The sequence below is a fragment of the Mus caroli genome, unplaced genomic scaffold (assembly GCF_978045245.1).
Source record: "Mus caroli unplaced genomic scaffold, Mus_caroli_1 scaffold_15, whole genome shotgun sequence".
Lineage (NCBI taxonomy): Eukaryota > Metazoa > Chordata > Mammalia > Rodentia > Muridae > Mus > Mus caroli.
In genome coordinates this window covers 45813492-45823607 of record NW_028227270.1, presented here as the reverse complement: position 1 = coordinate 45823607, position 10116 = coordinate 45813492, and the positions used below count along the sequence as shown (strand labels likewise).

The 10116-nt window shown below is 45.0% G+C and overlaps 2 pseudogenes; both read right to left on the bottom strand.

The window, feature by feature from the left end:
• Positions 1 to 3751: 3751 nt before the first annotated feature.
• On the bottom strand, positions 3752 to 5402 carry LOC110308616 (alpha-taxilin pseudogene; annotated as a pseudogene).
• Positions 5403 to 8537: 3135 nt separating this feature from the next.
• On the bottom strand, positions 8538 to 9355 carry LOC110307708 (uncharacterized; annotated as a pseudogene).
• Positions 9356 to 10116: the final 761 nt, after the last annotated feature.

Genomic DNA, 10116 nt, shown 5'->3' with positions numbered 1-10116 from the left:
TAGCCTCTTCATTAGCACTGCTATGAGGTCAGGGGGATTTAAAAAAGATAATTTACAGCGTGTCTGCTGATTGTATTATCTACACATGAATGAATGACAGCTGTCATTATTGCAAAAGAAAATTTGAAGGGTTCTAGAATACCCAGCTTCAGTATTCACAAATATAAAAGATTTTTTATAGATTACCATTATTTCTGTAAATATTTAAATCATATACACAGATATCTAAAGAGCAATAGAAATTTTAAAAAAAAATCATCTTTTTAAAAAAACAGAGGAAATGTAAGCTAAAAAGTCAAATGAGCAAAAATGATTTAAAACACTCTTCATCAGTGTGATCCCTAAGATACAATGGAGCAACTGCTGAATCAGAGAATACAATGATATAACAGACTTTGTGCTGGAGCTACAAAAGATTCTGGCAAGAAACAGCAGTCTATAGTACTAATAACTCTATCAAGTAAGTCTGCCAGCTTCTGTGTGGGTCCTTCTTGGAGACAAGAGAAAATAAGTTCTCTGTGAATGGACCAGGTTAACAAAACAATGTATCAGAGATCATCCTGTAAGAATAAGTGGTTATTAGGCAAAGAATGTGGAATACCCAGGATACAACACATGGACCACATGAAGCTCAAGAGGAAGAAAGGCCAAAGAGTGGATGTTTCAGTCCTACTTAGAAGGGGGAACAATATAATCAAGGGAAGCAGAGGATAGGCAGGGCTTGGGAGGAAGAGAAGAGGGGGAGGGGAAAAAGAGGGGCAGAATCAGGTATGGGAAGAGATGGAGGAGATGTACAGAGGGCTAGGAAATTGAACAGAGGTGTGTAGAAAGGGGGGATGGGAAACTGGGGATAGCAACCAGAAAGTCCCAGATGCCAGGAAAGCAAGAGCCTCCCAGGACTTCATGGGATGACATTAGCTGAAATACCCCACAAAGGGAAGGGAGAACCTGTCAAGACCATATCCAAAGGTTAGGCATGGCCCCCAGTTGAGAGATAGGGCCAACCACCCATCTTGAAACTTTTAACCCATAATTGCTCCTATCTAAAGGAAATACAGGGACAAAGAGTGGAGCAGAGACCACGGAGTCCATCTAGAGACTGCCCCACCTGGGGATCCATCCCACATGCAGACACCAAACCCAGACACTATTGCTGATGCCAAGAAGTACTTGCTGACAGGAACCTGATACAGCTGTCTCTTGAGAGGCTCTGCCAGATTCTGACCAATATAGATGCAGATGCTCACAGCCAACCATTGGACTGAGCACGGGGACCCCAACGGAGGAGTTAGGGGAAGAGCTTAAGGAGCCGATGGGGCCTGATTTGACAACAATGGGAAGGGAGGCCCTTGGTCCTGGAAAGGCCTGATATCCCAGTGTAGAGGAATGCTATGGAGGTGAGGCAGGAGTGGATGGGTGGGTAGAGGAGCACCCTCATAGAAGCCCGGTAAGGGGGGATGGGATAGGAGGTTTGCAGGGGGAAACAGGGAAAGGGGATAACATTTGAAATGTAAATAAACAAAATATCCAATTAAAAAAATTTATTTTCTTCAGAGATTGATTCTGAATACAACGTGAACTTTTTCAGCTCTAAAAAAGAGGAACAGCTACCTTTAAGCAATGTCAAGGGGTCTGTGTGTTCCCTGTGTTGCTCTAGTTCTGGCTTATTTCTTCCTGTATCTACTGTTTGCCCTGAGAGATCAATCTGAGAGTTTTTAACACCAACAGTAATTATTTCCATTTTACCAGTGACTCGGCGGGCCTGAAACTGTACATATACTTTTATTTTAAAAATATCTCACTTTGTACACTTTTTCAACATATCTATTCTTAGTTTTCAAATATTCTTTGTTTCACTTTAACAGTTTATTTCTTTGCCATTTTCATGTAGTTGAGAGCAAAAAAGAAAAGCAAGCAGGAAAAGCTCACTGAGATGTTTCAGACATCACTTCTGTAGACATGCTTCCCAGGCAGACATGCATATGAGGGCAAAGAGCTATTTGGCTCCCTGCTCACATTCCCCAAATTGAACTTGGTGTGACCTCCAAAAGCACTCTACTATGTCTGTGATGGCTCTGATTTTAAGAGAAGTCATTGACCTCAAAACTTCTCATTTGCTTCTCATGGCCTGATAGTGTCTCTTGTAGTCTATGAACAAATATTCTTGTGTAAAACCTATTATTTCTCTTGATTAACAAAATAAAACTGCATTTTGATTTTTGTATTGAAGGACTAATTTGTAAACTTAAGTATATATCACTCACTGTGTAATCATGCTTGATTTTTTTAAATCTTTTAGAAATAATGGAATGAAACACATGTGTGTTTGCCACATGTGCACAAGTACCCACAGAAATACAAGGTGGCATCAGATGCCCTGAGTTAGGGCTATGACAGTTCTGGGTCTTCTGGAAGAGCAGTAAGTACTCTTAGTTGCTGAGCCATCATTCCAGCCCAGATTTTTTTCTGCACCTAGAGCCTCAGGAAGCCTGACCTTTGAGAGAAACTGGTCAAAGATGCTTACAGTATAGAATTCCTGAACATAACTGTAGCTCACCCTTCTTGCTCAGCTGACCCTGTTAGTTTTAAGTCTCAAAGCACAGCAAGCTTTCCTGGCTTCTGTTTTGCTCTTCCTACCTTGGATAGCCTTCCCTGTCTTGATGATTCCTCCCTCAAGTATGAGTCAGCTAGACACTACTTCCCTGTGTAGCTTTCCTTGATTAGTCCCTAACTGCAGGTAGTCATTCACCTAGCGTGTGCTCTGTCACTGAGAAAAATCACGGAGGCCACTGGAAATATAAAGTCTTGGTTATTCATGAGAGAAATACCACTCACAGAGTTCTTAGTTGCTGGGCTAGCAATCCAAAAGACCCCTCTTCAAATGTAGGGGTGCTCCAGACCCCACTTAAAATGCCAAGCTAAATTCCACCATCAGCCTCAGAAATGCATCTTGTGACTGCTTTGCTCTTAAAAGTTCCAGAGGTTTTTGTTTTGTTTCCCTTTGAAGTTCTTTAATACAAACTCTTATGCAAAACAAGCAAACAAAACCCCTCTCAACTGAATCCTTTGGGTAACATTTATCAATTATTTGCGCAGGCTAGAGGCACCTGTGAATGATAAGGCTATTGAGAACTGAGAAGCGACACTGGCCTGGGCCTGGCACTACTGGAGGGGAAGTAGGCCTGAGAGGATTGCCTCCCACACAGGCACACCCTCCACTTCTGTTCCCACAAAGACTCTGCCAGGGACACCATTCCCAGGTTAAGAGAAGCAATGGAACCCCCCAGAGGAGTGAGTGACAAGAGCCCAAACTGCCCAAGTTCTGCTTACAAAAAGAAGAGTCCAGGCCTGGGTGTTTTCACGAGCTCTGAAAAGGCCAAGAGGGGTCTGAGCCTCAGAGCTGGGTAGGAAAATACTAGAATCATAGGACCTGCCAGCTTACTGTGAGGACAGCTACAGATAACATCTTCTGACTCTCAGTTTACAGAGGCACCAACATCATCTGCATACCATCCGAAATCAAAGCCCACAGTACACCTACAGGTGTTAACTATGGAACTGCATGAGGTTTTTCATACCTGCTCCATCCAAGTAAGACTAACCCACAAAATTCAAAATTGCCAAGTGTCCGACGCCCTCCAGGTCAGAACACCCTTGCCTCAGCACTAGGCTGCTCAGTGTGGAAGCCTTGCATGGACCAGACCTGACGGGGCTGCTGCTCCCTTCCGAGCATGCCCAAGCACCGTGATCTCTAGGCAATGGCAGAGGTGGGCTCTCCGGGCCGTTTGGCCTGCTGTTTCTGTGATTGATGCTCCTGGGCAGTCAGGAGCGTCTGTGGCCCTTGGAGAACTGGATGGTTGGGCCCCAGGACTCTCAACACCTTGTTCCTTAGAGGCAGTGGCAGCCTCCAGCCTCTGCACAGAGTCAGTGAGGGAGCCCTGGCCCCCAGCAGTCATGTCCTATACCCTCTTGTAGAGGTCATTGTGCTCAGTCTGCAGCTCGGCACAGCTTCTCCAACCGCTGGATTTCCACCTGGAGGCCTTCCATCAATTTGTCCAGGACGGTTTTCTCTTCAGCCATCTCCAGCAGAGCCTTGTTGCTGCTTTCCTAACGGAATCGGTTCATAGTGGTTTCTTTCTCCAGCTCCTTGATTTCCTTTGTCATCTTTTCCATCTCCTGTTTGAACGTGGTAAACACGTCACTGCTTTTGGAAAGTGTGTTCTGGAACTCCTCGAACTTCTCCGTGTACCGGCAAACTGCTGCTTTAGATGGGTCTCCTGCTGTTTTATCAGCTCGCACATCCTCTGGGATTCCGCTGCTTCCTTCTGGAGAAACTCTTTTGCCTGCTGGTGCCGCTCCTCTGCCTCCTTCAGCATCTCCTGGGCCTCCAGTAGCTTGGTGTCCACTAGCTGCTGCTGCTGGTCCTTATGTTTGAAGACTGTCGATATGCTCCTAACGAAGCTCTCGTATTGCTCAATCAACTTCTTGAGCCTCTCGGCTAGTTCCATATTCTCTTGGCGCAGCCTGGATTTTGCTAGTTATGCTGCTTCATCTGCAACTGAATGTCATTCAGTGTCACCTGGAAGTGTGAAGTCACCTCTTTGTGCTTCTCATGGGCTCGCTGCACACCTTCTTCCATTAGGGACTGACTGTGTTGTTGCAGCATCCAGGACAGGCTCTCAAGTTTGCTTCGGGCCAGGACAGCCTTGCTCTGCTCACCACGCAGATGATCCTTCTCCTGCATGAGCTGGCCCCGCTTCTTCGGGAGGAGCTTCATCTGCTTCTGTGAGTTCCAATGCTCTTTCAACAGCTCAGCGTACTTCTTGCACAGAGCAGCCAGCTTCTCCTCTGGGTTACTCAGCGTGTTCAGTGTCTGTTTCAGCAAAGGGATACAGACCTATGGTTTCCCTAGACCCTTGGCTTTCTTCTTTTCTTGTTGGCTTCGATGGTCTAAGTCTCCAACCTCATCACTTGCTAGGATCTCTTCTGTACCAGCGTCCCCCTCAGAGGTTTCCTTTTTGCCATTTACTGGAATGCCTGATTCAGGCTTCCCATTCCTGGCTGCATAGGTTCAGGACTTCCCTATGTCTTCCGGCTCAGTGGGCTCACCTCCTTGCTCGAGTCTCCCTGATTGTTGTCCACACATTTTTTTTACTCAGAATGTCTTCCAACTGCCGGCTCAGCTCCTCAGAGACATCACACAGAGCCCCAGTCTAAGCTGCTTTAGCTCGAGCCCCCTCAGTCTTCCCAGGAGCCTGGTTTATGGAACCTTCAGCTTCTGCCCCAGGAGCTGTCTGTCTGGGTCTTCTATGGGCTCAGTCCAGTCCTGCTTCCTGTTGCCCCGGGCTGCTCTTGGAGTTGAAGTGTTTGGCAGGCCCATTCTTTTTGTCTTGGTTCTTCATTTTGATTTCACCACGGATGTCAAAGCCTGACTCTGGTGAGACACAGGACACTTGTGGTAAACATAAACCATCTCCCTAAAGATAGATAACTTTGTACTTACTAAACAGTGACACTTTGTTCTATGAATAAGGATAGAAATGAGCAATTTGATCAAAGAAAAACACTATAATGGTCAATAAAGTTGATATCAGCCGACATTGTAACAGAGCAACAGGGCTCAAATACAGTGATATTAATATTACTGTTATCTTTCAACACCTTATGAAATCAACAGCCACTGTAACCCTCAGTTTTATAACATTTTTTTTTTAGATTTATTTATTTATTATATGTAAGTACACTGTAGCTGTCTTCAGACACTCCAGAAGAGGGCGCCAGATCTCCTTACGGATGGTTGTGAGCCACCATGTGGTTGCTGGGATTTGAACTCCGGACCTTCGGAAGAGCAGTCGGGTGCTCTTACCCACTGAGCCATCTCACCAGCCCTTTATAACATTTTTGTTTTGTTTTATATAAAGAACTTCTTAATGGCAGTGTAATAACAAGTTTGAGCTATCCATCATAGGTCTGTCTCAAGAGGAAGAAAGGGAAGGAGAAGCAAAAGGAAGGAGAAGATGAGGAAGAAGAGAAAGAAAGTGAGGAGAAATGTTTCAGAACGAACTTGGGCTATGCTCTTGGGACTTGGGAGTCTTTAAAGTAAGGAAGAAATCTTGGTTTCAGAATTGAGTTATAACAGAAAATTCAAAGCATCTTAGCACTTCAAAATTGCTAACTCTCAGACTGGAAGAACTCTCTTCGTGTCACAAAGAAGTCCAGTGCAGCAAAAGCTTCCTTCTGCCTCTGATAATCAAACAAGTTAGGATCTGAAATGTAAGAAAGGTAGTTTCTCAAAACACATTTTTGTCTAATCTTTCACCTAACAAAACTGGAAGTGACCGAAAAAGCCACATATGTAACAGCATCCTATGATCCTGTAAGTCCTCACTGACCACTCAAATAGCTTACACAGTTATAAATTATTAGTTCTACTTGAAGCTCTGCTAGCCTAAAAGATGCAGTTCTGCTGCAGAAAAAAAAAATAAAGAATGCTTAGTTGCAGAAGCAAAAAAGAAAGAGAAACAAGAAAATATTCTTATTAAAAAAGTGGACTAAACTTGGAATAAAATTCTACTTATATTTTCATCACAATATCATACACATACACTTGGATAACTGGTGGAGGAAGCCATGGAAAGGAGAGGGTGTGTCCCTGGGAACTCAGCCTTTGACAGCCTCTCACTCACTGTCCAGACAAGTACACACACATTTTTCTATGCTGAAAATCTTTGCTTCAGGGAGAGCCAATGACAGAGCCCCATCAACTCTCCCTTCAGCTGAACTTGCAAATGAATTTTGCAGACTAGGACAATCCATTGTATTTCTCGGCTTAGATCAAAGTCAGAGTTTCACCTCCAAAGTGCTGACTGGGGAAACTTCCTGAAACTAACCCAGAGCCTTTCTTTAAGTAATTTCTGCCCTGATCAATTTGCTCCCAACCCCCACCATGTATGCACCAAAATGAATAAAAAGTCAAATAATCAGTGGAGTTAGTCCCTCTGATTACCACAAAACATTTAACTAGAATGAAACCATGCAAAGGTTAGATCCTCTTGTACAGTCATAGCAGTTAGGGACAATATCAAAAGTAAATTTTCTTATGTGCCTCTTCTCTTCCATACACTGTGCTAGACTGTAAAAACAAAAGTCAAAGAAAATGAAACTGTTCCTTTAAGAGCCAAACTACATGTTGATCAAAGCAATGAAACACTATTCTATCTACATACTAGGTAAACAACAGTGAACACTATATGTCCCTTTGTGGACACAGGTTAAGTCCTGAGTAAGGGTGGACTGTAACTAAGGGGTTCAGTGCTCACCTTGATATAGAAGACCCAGGGTTCAATTCCCTGTACCCCAGTAAAAGTAACAAGGGGAAAATATACATTAGATGGTGATAATATTCTATATTATAAGTTTTAAAATAAGCCAAAGAGTATGTAGGAGATTCATGTTATGGGAATGCCTTGATAGTTTTTAAATAGGAGAACAGGGACAGTCTTACCAAGTAGATGGTACTAAGAAAAGGGAAGACCTGGGTGGAGACACACACTGTAATTTCAGTCCTCAGGACACTAATGGAGAAGAAAGGTACATTCAAGGCCATCCTTGGCATTATAGCAAGATTCTTTCTCAACTAACCAAGAAGATAATAAATAAATAGATAAATAAGTAAATAAATAAAAAACATGAATGCATGACTGCCAGCTGTAAGATGAGATCGAGATGACAGGGTGATCAAGGAATGCTTCCTGACTCTGAATAGTAACTGAGGCAGAAGAGCAAGCCAGGAGGAAAAGGTGTTGGGATCCCAACAGATTCGGAAGGAGAGAATAGCACATATCTATGACACCTTCCTCCAAAAGAACCAAGAGAGTAGCACATAACTATGATGCATTCATAGATGAGCCAAAGTAAGTGGAGGCCCATCTCTTGGTGCTCTCTCACTAGTCCATGTGTGCACTTATGAAGTTTTTACTCTAAACAGCAAAATAAAAGTCCAAATGTTATATTTTAACTCATTCTTCTCTCTCTGCAGGTAGCTTCTTTCCTTGGAGTAGGAAATAGTCAACATGCTAATGATTGCCCCTTTAGTAAAAGAGTGTAGGTCCTACATACAGATCTTCTCAAGCTGGAGACAGGACTTCCCGATCGAGTTGGTACTGCCACATAGGTATACAACTGCCCCTTCAAATGTTTCAAAAAAACGGAAACTCCAGATCTTCCTACAACATCTCTGGATTCACAATGCTGCTGACTGAGATTCCGAATAAATTGCTTTTCATTTAGTTTCTTCTTCAGTTAAACACGATGATGGAAATTTCAAGGTTTGACCAGAGATCTATACAGAGGCCCTTGACCTCTATTTATTTATTTATTTATTTATTCATTTATTCATTTATTTAGACATGGGGAGGCTCTTTAATAGGTTCAGGACAGGACAAAATAGAAAACCTTCCAAGGACTGGCCATGGGAAAAGACCAACACAGACAACAGAGGCTGGAGGGTGGGGGGGGTGGGGGGGAGAGGGGACTGTTCAGTTGCCTAGGGGAGGGGGAGACATGTTCCTAGGGCCACCTGAGGGGAGTGGGGGCCTTAGCATGGGGGGCACAGGAGCAGGATGTACCCTGGGATTTGAGGGGTGAACCCCTGGAGGCTGAGGGTGGACCCTGGGGGCAGCAGGGTGGACTCCAGGAGGGGGCTGGGGGTGAACCCCTGGTGCCTGATGGTGGATACCAGGGCCTGGGGGGAGTGGACTGCAGGAGCAGGTGGGTGTACCCTTGGAGCCTGAGGATGAACTCCAGCAGATAGAGGAGGGTGGACCCCTGGAGCTGGTGGCTCCACAACTGGAGCTGGTGAGTACACTCCAGGGGCTGGTGGGTACACACCAGGGGCTGGGGGATGGAGCATAGATGTTGGTGGATGGACCACTGGTGCTGGGGGGTATACCCCAGGAACTGGGGGATGGACTCCAGATGTTGGTGGGTGTACTACTGGGGCTAGGGGGGTGCACTCCAGGAGCTGGTGGGGGCATCTGGGGAGGTTCAGGGGGCCCAGAGGGAGAAGGCTCAGTGGGGAATATAGGAGGGAGAGGCAGGCCACCAGGTGGAGGTGGTGGCAAGGCATTAGGGAGTGGTAGGCGAGGAGGCAGTCCATTCATGAGTGGAGTGGGGAGGGAGGTGCTTGATGCCTGGGGTTTCTGCTGGGAGTCTAGGAGGGACTAGGGCTTCTCCATCTTAAAGTGGAACTGAAGAAAAAACTGCTTGGTTTCTCTGTTCTCGTGGGTCCAAAACTTGCCCTCAGCCTTGTCAATCTCACCTTGAATGCAATGGTCTCATAGGGCTCAGCAGCCATACTGCCAGCTGCAGCTGGTGGGGGGGTGGGGATAGGGGTGGGGGAGGGTTAGGTTGGGTTTTTTGGTCTCCTTGGCAGCTCACCAGGCCAAGTTAGTCTGATGTTTCTTCCCTTGGATGTGGGCCAGGTAGCTCCCCTCATTGTTATGCAGAGTTAGGCAGAGTTTGCAATCCTAGGATTCTAGGTCATAAAATTCTTCTTCATAAAATTCAGGTCCTTGTTGATGTTGATGGTTTCCAGGGTCAGTTGCTGCAGACGCTCTCTCCAGTTCCGCTTGCTCTAGGAGGAAGAAAGAGGCTACACCCCAACTCCCATTTTTGCCTCCAGGTGGGTGCTGAAAGTTCATGATACAGGCCTGGGTGCTCTAGGGGACAGGAAGAAATCCACACCAAGGCCTCGCTACCTGGGCTTATTCTCCGCAAAAGCTGCGATTTCGACATTTAGTTTAATTTTAATGTCCAATAACAAAAAATTAAATTCTTTCTCTTTTGACCATACACAGTTTGTAATTTGTATTTCAACTGTAAGCAAACGGATGGTTTTTAGGGTTATTTCGATGTGGTATTTTCCAGTGAAGATATGCAATGTCCTAGGTTGCGGCTGCTGCCTATGAAATATCCTGAACTACAATGAGAACATAGTGAAACTGGCCATGATGTTTCTCCTACAATGTCTGGGACAGTTGATGAGGGTCACCTGACCTCATCTAGAGAAGACACTTAAGCAATGGAGCAACTGACTCAAACTTCTGGGGGAGGGGC